Source organism: Podarcis muralis, chromosome 11, assembly GCF_964188315.1.
Source record: "Podarcis muralis chromosome 11, rPodMur119.hap1.1, whole genome shotgun sequence".
NCBI classification, from domain to species: domain Eukaryota; kingdom Metazoa; phylum Chordata; class Lepidosauria; order Squamata; family Lacertidae; genus Podarcis; species Podarcis muralis.
Window position 1 is genome coordinate 62,878,140 of NC_135665.1, and position 15,999 is coordinate 62,894,138.

Consider the following 15,999-nt stretch of genomic DNA (forward strand, 5'->3'; position numbering starts at 1 on the left):
CATGGCTCTGATCTCCCACTGAGGACGATGGTCAGGGGGCTCTGGTGGAACAGCTGGGGAGCTGGTATCTGCTGCTACTGCCCCCTGGTGCCACCTGAGCCTATTGTCCTAATTCTGTCTAATGGCTGAGTTGTCCCTGCTTCCATCCATCCATCCATCCATCCATCCATCCATCCATCATCTATCCATCATTTCCTATTTGGAGTCCATTACAGAGAATGGATCATGTCATGGCTATAGGGTTGGGGGAGCCTAGATGGCGTGACCTGCTTGCCATAATCAGAACGGCATATGTTGTGGTGGCTATCTTCACGCGAGGAAGAATGGGACAAGCCAATTTTAATTGCCGTTTAGGTTTATTCCCGTGCTAATGTTGTCCTTGGTTTTAATGTGTCTGAGTTTTTGCATTTGACCCACAAGTGAGCCTCTTCAGCAAATCTCTGGACTTGGAGTTTCATACCTAGCTCAGGCGACTACCAACAGCTAGAGCAGTGTTTCCCAACCTTGTGCCTCCAGCTGTTTTTGGCCTACAATTCCCATCATCGCTTGCCACTGGTCTTGCTAGTCAGGGATGATGGGAGTTGTAGGCCAAAAACATCTGGAGGCACAAGGTTGGGAAACACTGAGCTAGAGATTATAGGCAGGCTGAAAATAGGTGAAAGATGCTCATGGGTGTGCCCACTTTCCAGCAAACAAATGCTTGCCCATTGATGTTTATATACTACAAAAGGTGCTCAAAATTGTTTCTAAGACAAGCACCCCAGCTTTACTGATGCAATTATTAAATTTCAGGAACATCGTACGAAGTGGGGCTTTGAATGCCTTTTTTTAAAAAAAATGTAAGGAGAAATTAATAAAAGTTTAATAATTAATAGTCCTATGAAAGCTTATTGAGTGATCTCAGGCTTCAATCAATCTTCAACATATGGGGACACCAATTTTCACCTTACTCTTCCTAGCTGGAGGTGTATCCTAGTTTTAGTGCAATTAAAAACGAGTCAAGAAATATTTTTAGTTAATTGAGCCATACACCTTGAAGGTAATTTGAAGCTGCAGGCAAAAAATAATAATAAAATATCCAACGTGCTAATTGAGTGTTGAAAGATTAGAGTTAGCTTGTTTCCGCACAGCCAGGCCTAGCTCAGAGATACTGAGAATGGTCTTAGTTTCGAGAGGGTTTTGGTTGGGGAGGGAGACTGGGGAAAAGATGTAAGCAACTGCGGCAGATTTGTAACCCATAGAAAACCCTCCCAAATACCTGAGTATTCGATGTAAGGTTGTTTGAGTGCAGAACATTACTGGTAAGATGCTCTGGGGCTGTAGGAGCCAACTCCTTGGAGCGAGGTCCCTTCTCTTCGTGCCCCCAATAAAGTATTTCAGGGGACCCCCAAAGTTGGTGGACATTGCCATTCAAATGGTGTGCATGTGTCTTGTGATCAGTTATGTGCGGCGGGGCTTCCCTGAGCCCCCCCCCCCCAATATTTTATTCAAATAAACACCCCTACTTGGGTCTTCTGAGCAGAAATGTCCTTGCCCAATATGGTATAGTGATCCCCGGAAAGCAGCTTTGGGGGTGAAGTAGTTGTTGTGGGAGGGGTGGAATAACACAAAGTGACTTCTGCGGGTATGTGGCACAAAACAATATGGATAATGCGATGTGTGTGATGTAACACAAAATGATGGCAATATCTAAGAGAGGAAGGGATATGACCACACATGCGTGCACACACACACACACACACACACACACAAAAGGTATGGAAGGACCCCACTCTGCACCAGTTGCCACCCACAGAAATGGGGAGAGGCACTTACACCAACCAGCCCTATGTAGTCACAGAGCAAAACTCTCCTCATATGTTCAAAATGGAAGGGGTGGGTTCAATCCTTGCGTCAGTTTTCTGAACAATGGCACATTTAAGGGGATGTGTTCAATGCCAACCAGTTTGAGGCAGCTGAAACGAGAACTGAGCAGGAAGAGCAAACTGTTCCCTGTGCGTTGTGAATTTTGGAGGGGATATTTATTGAGGCGTTTCATGGGCACCGTAGTGGGTACCGGCAGGTAGACTGGTCCCCGTGGGCACATTTACAGCTCCTGCCACAGCGTGAGCAGAATGGTGTATTCCGCTCAGGCCCAGTTCAGGACATTTTGCTGCCCGAGGGAAGGGACAAAATGGTGTCCCCTTCTACATGCAGAAGCCAACTGGGTGGCCAGTTGACTCGCACATCAACAACGCAGGTGGCAGGATAGTATCCTTCGCCCACACCTAAGGCAACAGGCTAGTTTAAAGGGTGGAGACCAAGCTGTGTGGCGTATAGAGCCAAGTCCTCCAGCCAGGAAGAATGGCCAGGGACTCGGGCAAGGATGGTTGGGCAGAGGCCTACCTCACTCCACAGCAACTGCTGCCTGAGGCGATTGCCTCATGGTGTCCAATCTTAGAGACAGTCCTACATCTGTTCACAGAGGGGGGTGTTTGGATTCGGTCCCATCTTCTGGAAGTATTCCTATTGCTGAGTCATGGAATTATTGCGATGTGTTGGGTTTTATGGAAATCAATGGAGGGAGTGAGGAGGATCCACAAACAGAAAACAGGAACTGTTGCAGAAAGGCATACTGGTTCCATGAATAAAGGATTCCACCTTCATACACGATGCAAGAATCCTTAGGAAACACGGGAGATACCATATTAATGCCATTTTTTGAGGCCTTCTCTGCAGTGGCTCCCCATCTGTGGAACGCTCTCCCCAGGGAAGTTTGCTTGGCGCCTTCGTCATACACCTTTAGGTGCCAGGCAAAAACTCTTTAACCAGGTCTTTGGTTGATTTGATTGACATCCTATGCCCTTTTAAAATGTGTTGTGGTTTTTGTTTGTTTTTTTGTTTGGAAAGGAGGTTATTGGGTTGTTGCAGTTTTTATTTGGATTATGTATTTTGTGGTTTTATATTTTGATTTTATTCTGTGAACCGCCCTGAGACCTGCGGGTGTAGGCCAGTACATGAATTCAAGGAAATAAATAAAATAAATAAATAATCAGGGAGGATAAAACACCCAGGAAAACGAAGAACAGAGAGCAAAAACAGTCTTTGTGAGCATGAGGAATAACGCTGAAGTAATGCTGTATTCAAAATGCCCTTTTTGCACCTGATCACTTCATTCCACAACTGAGGCGAAGGAGACAATGCAGCACAACAGTCTAGTTCGTCTGTGAGGGTTACAGTAGCCAGTTCATATCCTACAAACCTTCCCCATTTAGCCTGCAAACGTTTTATCTAAGGGCGTATGAGCCCTCCAAGACACATCTAAAGGCAGCCCTGTTTAGGGAAGTTTTTAATCTTTTATGTTTAATCGTGTTTTTAATATTCTGTTGGAAGCTGCCCAGAGTGGCTGAGGAAGCCCCACCAGATGGGCGGGATACAAGTAATAAATTATTATTATTATTATTATTATTATTATTATTATTATTATTATTACCAAGTAAAGGACCAGCCTTCCTGGAAAGCCCTAAACTCCACTTCCCATGCAGCCAGCTTCCCCCAAACTGATCTCAAAACTGTTCACTACAACAAATGCATTATTCTTAAGCATCTCCAGTTCTTTCTGATGTTTTGGCTAACACAGACCAACACAGCTATCCATGGACATAGCCAGGATTTTTGCTGGGGAAGGTAGGACTTGGGGGGGGGGGCAGAAGCGACATGATTCATCAGTTAAGTATTTCTATTGTTTTACTTGATGGCGGGGGCAGCTGCCCCCTGCCCCGCCCCTTGTCTAGGCCCATCTGGGTATCCTACGCAGATGCGATCTTCATATAAGAATTTGGATGCTTTTAAAAGAGAGTTAGAGACAGGTTGGTGCAGTGGGCTAAGCAAATTCGTATCAATCCAGCTGAGATCTTCTTAACGTTCTCAAATTGTCTTGTGGGAAGCAACCCTGGCTTACTTTCAGAAACTTTCTTTTGCAGTTCTCCCAATTATCTTTCAGGTGTGTTGCATAGCGAGTTCTCCCCCCCCAATGGAAATAAAGTCGCATGACACAATTATTAAGGTTAATGGGCTAAATAAGGCCACAAATTTATTGGTTACAGGTGATGAGTGGTATTGGCTTACACATTGGACTATATCCGGCTTCAGCCTGTCCGCTTGGAGTCCGGGAAGGGTTAACCACCAGTAGGGGGAGTCCTGCTGATGCACATCAACTAGGAACTCCCCCAGGGTCACCACTAGGGGGGTGCCTTAGGCCCTCACATCCATAGGCTTTGGACAGGGCCACGCCCCCCGGAATCCTTTATCAGTCTACCCTTCAATATGTGAGGCAGGTGATGGCGCTACCTCCCCTCTTCCATCTACAGAGCAATACCAATGCCTAACCGCTAATACCAATTACAGATAGGTAGCCATGTTGGTCTGCCATAGTCAAAACAAAAAAAATTCCTTCCAGTAGCACCTTAAAGACCAACTAAGTTAGTTCTTGGTATGAGCTTTCGTGTGCATGCACACTTCTTCAGATAAGAAGGTATCTGAAGAAGTGTGCATGCACACGAAAGCTCATACCAAGAACTAACTTAGTTGGTCTTTAAGGCGCTAATACCAAGAAAGTTGTGACAATTTGTTACGAGGTAGGCGAAAACCAAGTGGCCCGTGCCAATTTGCCAAGTGGAAAAATTCCTACCAGGCCCCTCAACGGCGACAAACCAAGGTCCATAGCAAGGTCAAGGAACGAAAACTTATAAAGGGCGGGAGGGTGGGAAACAGGAACAGCTGGTAGGCAACAAAAGAGGGAGATCCCTGGCCGCGCCTGTGTTAAACAGGGCAGGCCACACCTCCAGAGCCAGCTGATTGGCTGGCCAGGGGGTGACATGGCCGGGGATTCCCCCAATTGCGCAGGGGCCGGGCTCCAGCCACCATGCGTGTGGTGGGGCCATGAACCCCACCTCCTCTGCAGGGCGGGATTGGCTTTGATAAGTGTATCTGCTTTTTACGTCCAGGGAACAGAGAACTTGTGAGCTTGGATGTGGGATGTGTGGAGAAGAGTATCTCAGATTGGCGCAAGCCATGGTTAGGAACCGAACACTGATGCAGAAGAGAACCTATGGGGAAATGGAATCGTTGGTTTGGGGAAGGGTACCTTTGCGTGATCGTGGGACTTGTAGCAGTATATGGAATTCATATGCCTGTCCTACGTTCAACAGGCAGGCAAATAGCTCAGTCGCATTGACCACACCTTCTTCCCTGTTTATTTTCTTTACTCTCCAGGTGTGGTTGGGCTCCAAGTGGACTCCAATTCCCACCATCTCTGATTGTTGTCCATGTTGTCCATTGGGAATCCTTTGTCCAGGCTGTCCATTGGGGCACCACGTTGGCGATCCTTGCTCTGCACCTTTGGAGCAGTGTTAGAAACTGAGATATATAAGCTGGGCGCCAAATGGCTCCTTAAACCAGTGTTACAGCTGCCAAAATGGAACGCCTAGTTGCCATTTCTGGCCAGACAGCTCTAAGGTTGCATTTTTCAATACAACGTTTTGGTTCCTGAAATTCGTTCTGATTGTGTAGGTAGAATATCACAGATAGAATTCTACAGGGTGTGTTGCTAGTGTATGGGAAGAGTCAAGATCCTAGCATCTCCATCTCCAGATGGTGGAGATGTCAGATTCAGGCACTATCCTGTCGCCCGGGCATCATCACTTGGTCGCGAGTGGTTGACAGCCAGGGGCAAACTGCACCTGGCAAATTTCGAATGTTGCTGCTTTGGAGGAAAGAGACATCAAGTCTCTGGCCAACACAAGGCCCCTTGTCTTTTAGTAGGCCCATCCCATCCAGTAGAGGCCTGCAAAAATGGGAGTGGCTGGGGAAGGTTTGCTTTTAGGTCAACAGGGGATGGTTGGCAGCCAATATATTTCCCCAGACTTTGCGAACCAACTTACCGGCGTCTGCTGTCATCCATCAAACGCATGCTTATTTTAGCTGCCACGACATATTGTTCTGTTAATGGTCACTGTTTATTATGTGCCCACACGAACTGTCTGTATATGTCGGTGTGTCTCTTGCTAGGCTCCTTCCATCCCTCTTTTATTTACTTAATTCCTTTTCCGTTTCCTGGTTCTTTTTCTCCTTTACGTTCGTTTGTGCGTGTTCATTAGAGCTTTTCGGAACGATGCTGTGTTTTGGTGCTTATAATTTTTTTATCCCCCTTTCTTTCTTTCCAAAAAATATCTTATGATTTCGTAATTCCTTTGCCGTTCTAATCTATATCTTTCCTTCCCACCGTCCCGCCTTTTTTTTTTCCAAACTATATATAAATACAAAGATATATATATAAAAAAAATCTTTTCTTCTTTTGTCATTCAATCAAATTCCAACAATACCAACCAAGAGCCAGTCAAATCCACCACAGTCTCGCGCTGAGCTAGGAAAAAAGTTCACGTAATGACAGGAAAGTGGAGAATACAGTCCCCCAGTCCGTAAGTTCAAATCAACTCGAAGTTGAAAGTGTGACATGATGGCGCCATGTAACGAAGCTAAGAATTGGTTGCATGACATGCCGTCAAGTTTCGTGGAGGTGCCGTGATTGAAGCATTTTTTCTTGGATGTTGTATCGGTTGATGATTGGCCAGTCATGATCACATGTGCCTTTCTTGACTTTTGTGCTGCCACGGTTTTTTATTGCTGTGCTCATTTTTTAAATTATTATTTTTTTATTTCCTATTATTTGTTCGTTTCCTTTAGTGCTTGCAGTGGTTTCTTTGTTGTTTAATTTCTCGTTCAGCGGTTTTTGCTTCTTTAGATTATCACACGGAAAGAGGGGAAACGTGAATTCTTAATTCTTTCGGGGGCGGAAAGGGGGATTGTTATAAATGTATGAATAATTCCTAGTTTCTTTTTTTTAAAAAAGGAAGCAGGGGGGGAAATGTGTGATTGGTATTCTTGCACTCTAAAATCTTGTGTTTTCTTTTTTTCAATGGATAATTGGGGGCCTTTTTCAATTGATCTTTTTTCTTTCTTTCTTCCTTAAGATATTTCAAATCCCTCTCAAAAATTCATAGAGTTAATCGCAGCAGTTTTTACAAATGGAAAGAGCTACCTTCCAAAGCAAGCTAGAAAATAAAACCTCCGGCTTCTAACGTGCCTTATTAGAATTCCTAATTTGCCTCATAGCGCAATAACTCTCAATAAATCCATCCTGTCTGGGGAGGGGGGGTGTTATTTGGGGGAGAGGGAAAAAAATCCTGATTCAAAAGTAAAATGCATTTTTTCTTTTTGTTTGTTTACAACTGAAAAAGGGTCCTAGATGAGTGTTTTCCTTTTTTTATTTCTTATTCTATTCTTATTATTTTTGGTGTTGTAATTGTTTAGACTGCTGTGTACGGTTTGCTGTTTGTTCAATCAACAGTGTCGGAAACCTGCCAGCATGGTTTGATATAACGCATGACACCTTCCCCACCAGAGGGGAGCTTTGCAGTTTCTAAGTTTCTTGATGTAATAAATCACCAAGTGTATAAGAAGAGAAACCTGCTTGCTAGCAAGAGATAAGAGCTAATCCGTAATGATTAAGCATCCTCCTTAAATGTCAAGTTTAGTTGGATCATGATTAAAAAAAAAATATTTAAGAAATGTTAGCTTTACATTTTTAGTTTATTTTATTGCACAGAGAGAGAGAGAGAAGGAGAGGAAGTTGGTTCCAAGTCATTTTATTTTTTGAAGCCACCTGTGCAAAAAGTGTTTCTTTCTGCCATTTGCAAAAGAAAATATCTTCCTGGCAGCTTAGCTGCCCACAGAAAGTTGAGGGGGGGGGAGGACTTTTAAAAGGACAATTTCTCCTTGCTTTCCTATAAGCGGCCCACAAAATTAAGCTAAGGAGCATGTGTGCTTTACCAGACGATGACAGACCCAGCTGCCCAAGTTAGAGTCTTGACTTTCTCGTGGTAGAAAAACGAAAGCTTGGGGAAGGGGTGGTGTAATTCTAAACTGCCATGGTCAAACAAAGGGAAATCACTTTTTTATAGATGATAGATAGATGATAGATAGACGATAGATGATAGATAGATAGATAGATAGATAGATAGATAGATAGATAGATAGATAGATGATAGATAGATGATAGATGAGAGAGAGAGAGAGAGAGAGAGAGAGAGAGATGATGATTGATAGATAGATAGATGATAGATAGATGATAGATAGATAGATAGATGATAGATAGATGATAGATAGATAGATGATAGATGATAGATAGATGATAGATAGATAGATAGATGATGATAGATAGATAGATAGATAGATAGATAGATAGATAGATAGATGATAGATAGATAGATGAGAGAGAGAGAGAGAGAGAGAGAGAGAGAGAGAGAGAGAGAGAGAGAGAGAGAGAAACTACAGTATCTTTTTCCCTCCAGTGTGCAGGGAAGGTTTATAGACATGGCTACATCTGAGAAAGCCCATGTAATTCCAGTGCTCCACAAAGCCCTCCACAGCACGCTTCTATTTTGGGTCGTAGATGGGTCTTTCCTGAATTCAGTCTATGGAGAGTGACTTGGGGGAGCGCTCCCATAGTTTGACAGTGTGGAAGCACCCTGATATTTGGCAAATGCAGAAATGTGGGACTTAGCAGAGCCTAGGCATCACGGCAGCCCCGAAGCCCAATCCAAAGCTTTGTGGCAACCGAGGTGCATGACACAGAACTCTCTGGAGAACAGCTTTGCACACTCATTATGGCATCTCCAGCAGCTACCCGTCTGCAGTGAGGGTGCAATATCTGGCGCTGTCTCATAATCTGAAGTGAACGGGGAAGAGCTCACTTGTTCGAAAGCCCTGCTTGAAGGCTCCAGCTCCCAAACAGACGAGGAGCCATGTGAAATCAGGCTGTGTATGAATGCACATTATCATGGCACAGTGTTGCTGTTTCTTAAGAGGAGTAAACATTTCAGATTTCATTATGAGCAGAAGTTCCTTGTAGTCAGGGGCCGTTAGGAGCTAGGAAAACACCGGCAAGACTTTGCACCACTTATGGGAGATGGATTACTTAACGTTCTCAAAATGTTCCAAAGCAGTTTAGGGATCTGATCTTGAACCCCTTTGCCAAATTTGCATTTAGTTCCCACAATGAGAGCAAGGTTGTCTTGGAAACAGGTGTTCTCCTAAATTTCCTCTTTTTTTTCTTTTCTTTTTAGGTATACACTTTTGAACTTCTCTTCCCTTGTCAGTTTTCTCTATCTTTCATTCTTCCTCGTTTAATTTCTTGGAGGTTATTTTTCTTTTCTTTTCTTAACTGGTAAAATGTGTGTTGGTTAAATCTGCAATGATCTTCTTCATCTCTTTTTAGGGCATCAGCTGAATGGGCCACATTTAGAGAAATATATATATATATATTAAATAAATATATATAGGAACGAGAACTGTTGGATTACACCTTTAACATATCAGCAAATATCAGTCAAGCTGAAGACTTCAGACTTACTCTCTTTCTGATTGTTTAGACTGTACCATTTCTTTAAGAAAAGTCACGTCAGCTGGGTTCGAAAGGACATAAGCTTGAAACAGAAACATAAATAACAACAACAACAAAAACCACAGACAAAATCACGACTGGAGCAAGATCGTCTAGGATTTCTGCAGTGAAACTGATGTTACCACAGCGGCTTTTCTCCAAACAGGAAATGCAAACCTTGATACTGACAAGAGGAGTGCCTGTTTGCCACCAAGGATGCAGTTGCTATGGAAACCCCATGGCACCAGTCACTAAGCATCTTTATCTGTCATTCCTTAGCTATATAGGGACCAAAGGACATAACTTTTTATCGCAGACTTGTAGCTGTATGTAAATTACAGAAGTTCTTTCCTTTTCTCATGAGCTGTTCCTATAACAGGTTTTGAGAGCAATTATATGAAATATGTAAAAACTAAAAAAAAAAAACCGCTTAAACGCTTTTAAAAAAAATGGCAAGATAATAGTTCTTTGATACTTGGGGAGGATCTTTGGTTATACATTAATTAAGAGTCTATGAAACTTTCGTATGGTTTTCTGTATAATATGTATGGATTGAGTGCTTAGAAGGGGAAGGTTGAGGTGGGTATCTGGAAAGCAGACAAAGGTAAAGGAGAAACCCACAAAAATAAGCAGATCACTGGACTGGAAAGTGATGGTGATGATGATGATGATGATGATGAAGAAGAAGAAGGCGCAGAAGACGAAGACAAGAAGGCTGATGCAAAGTAGAAAGAACACAAGTTTGTAAATGCTTCTGACTCCACCCGCCCTAAAATAGCTGTACAGAATTTAAAAAAGAAAAAAAAGTTTAAAATACCTATATAATAGGGGGGAAAGGATTAGATGACATAAAAAAGCAAAAATAAAAAAAATAAAAAAGCAAAAAAAATATACATAGAGGTTAGCATTAATGCTAAAAAAAAAAAATCCACAAAGATGTTGTAGAACTGTAACTTTTGTAGAGTTTAGAATGAAATCAGTTCCTGCTCTCAGCCAACTGCTGTTGGAAGCTGTGTCTTATTGGGGGTGGGGGGAAGGGGGGGGCAAAGGAGAAGATGGCTGATCTCGGCAGCTTTTTAAACTGCAAGCATTCCAGCTAGTAATAAATAAATAAAACTAATAAGCAAACGAAACAAAACAAAAAAATCTCAATTCCTGTAGGCAACGCAAAGGGGGGCGGGGGACTTGACGGCTATCTTCTTGCAGACTATCGGAAGTTAGTTCGAACTTGACGAAAAAATAAATAAACTGGAAAAAGAAAACCACAGCTAAGACGCTTTCATGTTTCCATAAGCTGTCGCCAGCAACCTCCAACCATCTTTTGCTTCAGTAGCTTCCATATTTGCTCTAGAACCCTTCAGGACGGGGGTGGGGTGGGAGCGGGGTTTAGCCTAGAACCTTAATCTTAAAAAAAAAAACCACAAAAAAACGTTTAAAAAAAATATTTAAAACACAAAAACAAAAAACAAAAAAAAATTACAAAAATGCAATCTCTTTGAAGAATTTCTGAAACTGTTTACAAGGAATTTTGAAAAACAGGGGGATGTTTAAAAATAAAAGATGCTGGCTCTGTTTTTCTGTAAATAAATTTGCATATTTTGTAGGACTTTTAATTGTAATGATAGAGAAAAAAAATCAAGGAAAACTATTTAAGGAAAGCACGATATTTATCTTTGGTAAATGACTTTAGAGCAGTTTAAAAAAAAGTTGCTTTAAAATCTGAATCAGAAAAATAGAAACAATGAATTATTTAAGAACACATATATTTTAAAGTATATCATATTTATTATAATTTATTTCCACTGTGTTAAAACTTGATTTTTAAGGGTGTGTTTTTTCCCCTTTACTCCATTTTATTGGACCGAGAACAACGACACTGTTCTTTTACGAATAATTGTTTGCCTTTTCGTTCAGATTTGGGGGATTTCTTATTTTGTTTTTTAAAGAAACTGTTCTCTGTCTTTCTCCCTGTTGGGCCTGATTTTGAAGTCTTTATACTGGCTAAACACCCCCCTGGTCTTCTCTGGTTGTTTGGCTGGGTTGAGACCACTGAAACAAGCCCCTAATCTAGGTGTGTAAATGACTTCGCAGTTCCATACAACTGCTCTCTGATTCTCAATTCCCTAAAACTCCTTGTAATCTTCTGTAATTATTGAATGACGCTTACCAGCTTAGCCCTAAATAAAGCACAGTTTAAAAAAAGAAGTAGCACGCTTTACTTCTCAATGGTTTCCCTCCCACCCTCCCTTAATGTGTTTGCTCTGAGAACCAAATGAATCGCTTTCGACTATTTCATTAATATACATTGTTTGAGTATCAGAACAAATCCCTTTGTGATATAAAACATATCTCGCTGGACTGAATTAGCGACACGGTCTCATTTAATGTCTGCTTGGTATTCCACAGCCATTGACCTTAAACCTAGTAGGTGATGAGATCAAGAAAAAGTACACACAAATTAGAGATATTACTTCACCCAACACAAGACGGTGTGCTGTTTGATTTCAGACTTGGGGGGCTTTTTAATGATGAAATGGAAAAAGGCCAAAATTCAAGACATTGCCTGGAGGCAGTTAGAGGATGGATGGCGGCTAATGGATTGAGGTTGAATCCTGACAAGACAGAAGTACTGTTTTGGGGGGACAGGAGACGGGCGGGTGTGGAGGACTCCCTGGTCCTGAATGGGGTAACTGTGCCCCTGAAGGACCAGGTGCGCAGCCTGGGAGTCATTCTGGACTCACAGTTGTCCATGGAGGCACAGGTCAAATCTGTGTCCAGGGCAGCTGTCTGCCAGCTCCATCTGGTACGCAGGATGAGACCCTCCCTGCCCGCACACTGTCTTGCCAGAGTGGTGCATGCTCTAGTTATCTCCTGCTTGGACTACTGCAATGCGCTCTATGTGGGGCTACCTTTGAAGGTGACCCAGAAACTACAACTAATCCAGAACGCGGCAGCCAGACTGGTGACTGGGAGCGGCCGCCGAGACCACATAACACTGGTCTTGAAAGACCTACATTGGCTCCCAGTACGTTTCCAAGCACAATTCAAAGTGTTGGTGCTGACCTTTAAAACCCTAAACGGCCTTGGACCAGTAGACCTGAAAGAGCGTCTCCACCCCCACTTCTCCTTTGAACTGTCATTGAAACCTCTCTCTCTTTTTTTGCATGCAAATGCAATTTTTTCAGCAATGGTGTCACACAGTGGTTCTGGTAATGATAATAACAGTCTGCCCAAGGGAGCAGTCAAGCCTCAGAATTTTGCCCTAGCTGCAGTTTCAGGGGCAGCCCCACATAGAACACATTGCAGTAGTCCAGCTTGAAGATGCGACTGAATTGCAGGGAATGGGAGGGACACAAAGGCAAACGGTTGTTGCGGGAATAAAACCAAGTTGCTGGAACTGAAACGCACACAAATACATATATTCAAACGTTTCTGGGTAGATTGCTTCCTGGTCCACACACGGAAAGGCTATTTTAAAATGTATACAGGAATCAAGCAGAGTTTACTTCTCCCATCCTGATGCTAAACACATTTACCTGGGAATAGCAAGCATCCGTTTTGCCATAGAAAAGGGTAGCACATTTTTAAAGTGAAGGTAATAAACTGAGCATCTGTAGCTAATTAGACGCCTGGAGAGCCACTTCCCGATTATAAAATGTTTATATATATATATATTTTTAAAGCATACTGTGTTGACCACTGGTGTCCAGCCTAGATGCTAACATGGAGCCTGTCTGCAGCTGCTCCTATCATATGCTGGTCTTGAGGTGGTCGTTTGGAGGCCTCCTAAGCTATGGAGCTACTGGCCTGATCCCACAAACTCTTTTTATGCTCTTTTGTTCTTAGTTAGTAGATCTTTCAAAGTGTTGCTTTTGACCTATAAAGCCTTAAATGGCTCAGGACCGCAATATCTCAAGGAGCACCTCTCCCCGTATGAACCTACCCAGACCCTGCAATCATCACCTGAGGCCCTTTTTCATATGCCTCCTCCACAAGAGGTCCGGAGGGTGGCAGAACGAGGACAGGGCCTTTTCCACAGTGGCTCCCCGTTTATGAAATGCTCCTCCCAAGGAAGCTCACCTGGCCCCTTTGTTACACACTCCCAACTCTGAAACCCACTGGGAGGGGCCATGGGGGGTCATCTAGGGCACCCCTCAGCAATTCAAGAATCATTCGCCCAGCATGGGACTTGAACTCACAACCTTGAGATTAAGCGTCTCATGCTCTACCAACTGAAATGATCTCCTAGTAAGGCTGTTTATTGCCAACGTGGTTCACGCAGGTAAGTGTCTTGCAGCGGGAAGATTCGGGCTTGGGGTGGGCGCCATTCTTCCCCCAGTGGGGGTGGTCAAGACGCGGTTGGAGGATGGATGGTGGCTAACAGATTGAGGTTGAATCCTGACAAGACAGAAGTACTGTTTTGGGGGGACAGGGGCGGGCAGGTCTGGGGGACTCCCTGGTCCTGGATGGGGTAACTGTGTCTCTGAAGGACCAGGTGCGCATCCTGGGAGTCATTTTGGACTCACAGCTGTCCATGAAGGCGCAGGCCAATTCTGTGTCCAGGGCAGCTGTCTGCCAGCTCCGTCTGGTACGCAGGATGAGACCTTCCCTGCCCACGGACTGTCTCGCCTGAGTGGTGCATGCTCTAGTTGTCTCTCGCTTGGACTACTGCAATGCGCTCTATGTGGGGCTACCTTTGAAGGTGACCCGGAAACTACAACTAATCCAGAATGTGGCAGCTAGACTGGTGACTGGGAGCGGCCGCTGAGACCACATAACACCAGTCTTGAAAGACCTACATTGGCTCCCAGTACGTTTCTGAGCACAATTCAAGGTGTTGGTGTTGACTTTTAAAGCCCTAAACGGCCTCGGTCCAGTATACCTGAAGGAGCGTCTCCACCCCCATCATTCTGCCTGGACACTGAGGTCCAGCGCCGAGGGCCTTCTGGTGGTTCCCTCGCTGCGAGAAGCCAAGTTACAGGGAACCAAGCAGAGGGCCTTCTCGGTAGTGGCACCCCTGAGGAACACCCTCCCACCAGATGTCAAAGAGAAAAACAACTACCAGATTTTTAGAAGACATCTGAAGGCAGCCCTGTTTAGGGAAGCTTTTAATGTTTAATAGGTTATTGTATTTTAATATTCCATTGGAAGCCGCCCAAAGTGGCTGGAGAAACCCAGCCATATGGGCAGGGTATAAATAATAAATTTATTATTATTATTATTATTATTATTATTATTATTATTATTATTATTATTATTATTATTATTATTACAAAAGTCTGTGCTAGAATGACAACACCATCTGGGCACCTCAAGACAACCCAAGATGGCGGCTGTTCCTGTAGAAGCACAAGGGCAGCTTTCCTTCAACAGTCTGCTCCACCTCTTCCACTCAGCTCCACTTTGGGTGGGTGTGGAGATCCAGACCTTCCAGAGAAGGATTCCCACATGCTTGGTGTCATGAGTAAACCAGGCCAATGGTGCCAGTGCATGAAGCATCAGCATGACAGCATCTCAGAACCGTTTCCCTCGTGAGGTTGTGGACTCTCCTTCCTTGGAGGTTTCTAAGCAGAGGTTGGATGGTCATCTGTCAGGGATGCTTGAGTTCAGATTCCTGCATTGCAGCGGGTTGGACTAGATGACCCACAGGGTCCCTTCTAACTCTACAATTCTATGATTCTGATTCAGACTCCAGGCTTGGGTATGGGGGCGGAAATCCACTGTGGTTCACATCCTACCTAACTCACACGTCGAGAAAGGATGCACAAACAGAAAGGCAGCTCTCCTTCAAAAATTCACAGTTCTTCGAGTTTTGCAATGCAGGTATTCAGCCAAAAATATATGTACCTAAAGGGGAAAGTGGACACTATTATTATTATTATTATTATTATTATTATTCCCCGCCCTTCTGGCTGGGTTTTTCCAACCACTCTGGGTAGCTTACATTACCCACGTCTGTGCATGCACGGGTTGCGATTCAGTGCTTCTGTGCGTGCGCAAAGAGCGATTTAGCGCTTCTGCGCATGCGCGACCACCAAAATCTGGAAGTAACCCGTTCTGGTACTTCTGGGTTTCGGTGGTCCGCAACCTGAAGTGTCTGTAACCCGAGGTATGACTGTATAGTAAAAGATCAAGCATTAAAAACCTCCCAATATAGGGCTGCCTTCAGATGTCTTCTAAAGTTATGTAATTCTTTATCTCCCTGAAATCTGAAGGGAGGGCGCCACTACCAAGAAGGGCCTTTGTCTGGTTCCCTGTAACCTCACTTCTCGCAGTAAGGGAACCAGCAGAAGGCCCTCGGATCTGGACCCCAGTGTCTGGGCTGAGCGATGGAGGTGGAGACGCTCCTTCAGGAATGCTAGGGCAAAGCACATGTTGTTGTTGTTGTTAAATGTGTATACCATCCTATACCTGCAGGTCTCAGGGTGGTTCACAACATAAAAATCACAATATAGAAACACAAAACACATAATAAAAATCAAAACAAGTACAACCCAACACATTTTTAAAGGGCATTG

The 15,999-nt window shown here is 43.7% G+C and overlaps 1 protein-coding gene across 11 annotated transcripts in view; it reads left to right on the forward strand.

Annotated features, from left to right (window-relative positions):
• Positions 1 to 9,561, forward strand: part of CELF4 (CUGBP Elav-like family member 4) — a 797,596-nt gene extending 788,035 nt beyond the window's left edge. For 10 of the 11 annotated variants that reach the window (XM_077936520.1, XM_077936525.1, XM_077936521.1 and 7 more), the window contains exon 13: positions 9,317 to 9,561. The gene's annotated coding sequence lies outside the window, so the exon portion shown is untranslated. Of the gene's footprint in view, positions 1 to 6,370; positions 6,459 to 9,316 lie in introns of all 11 variants that reach the window. The other variant, XR_013394723.1, reaches the window with a different exon arrangement.
• The last annotated feature ends 6,438 nt before the right edge of the window (positions 9,562 to 15,999 follow it).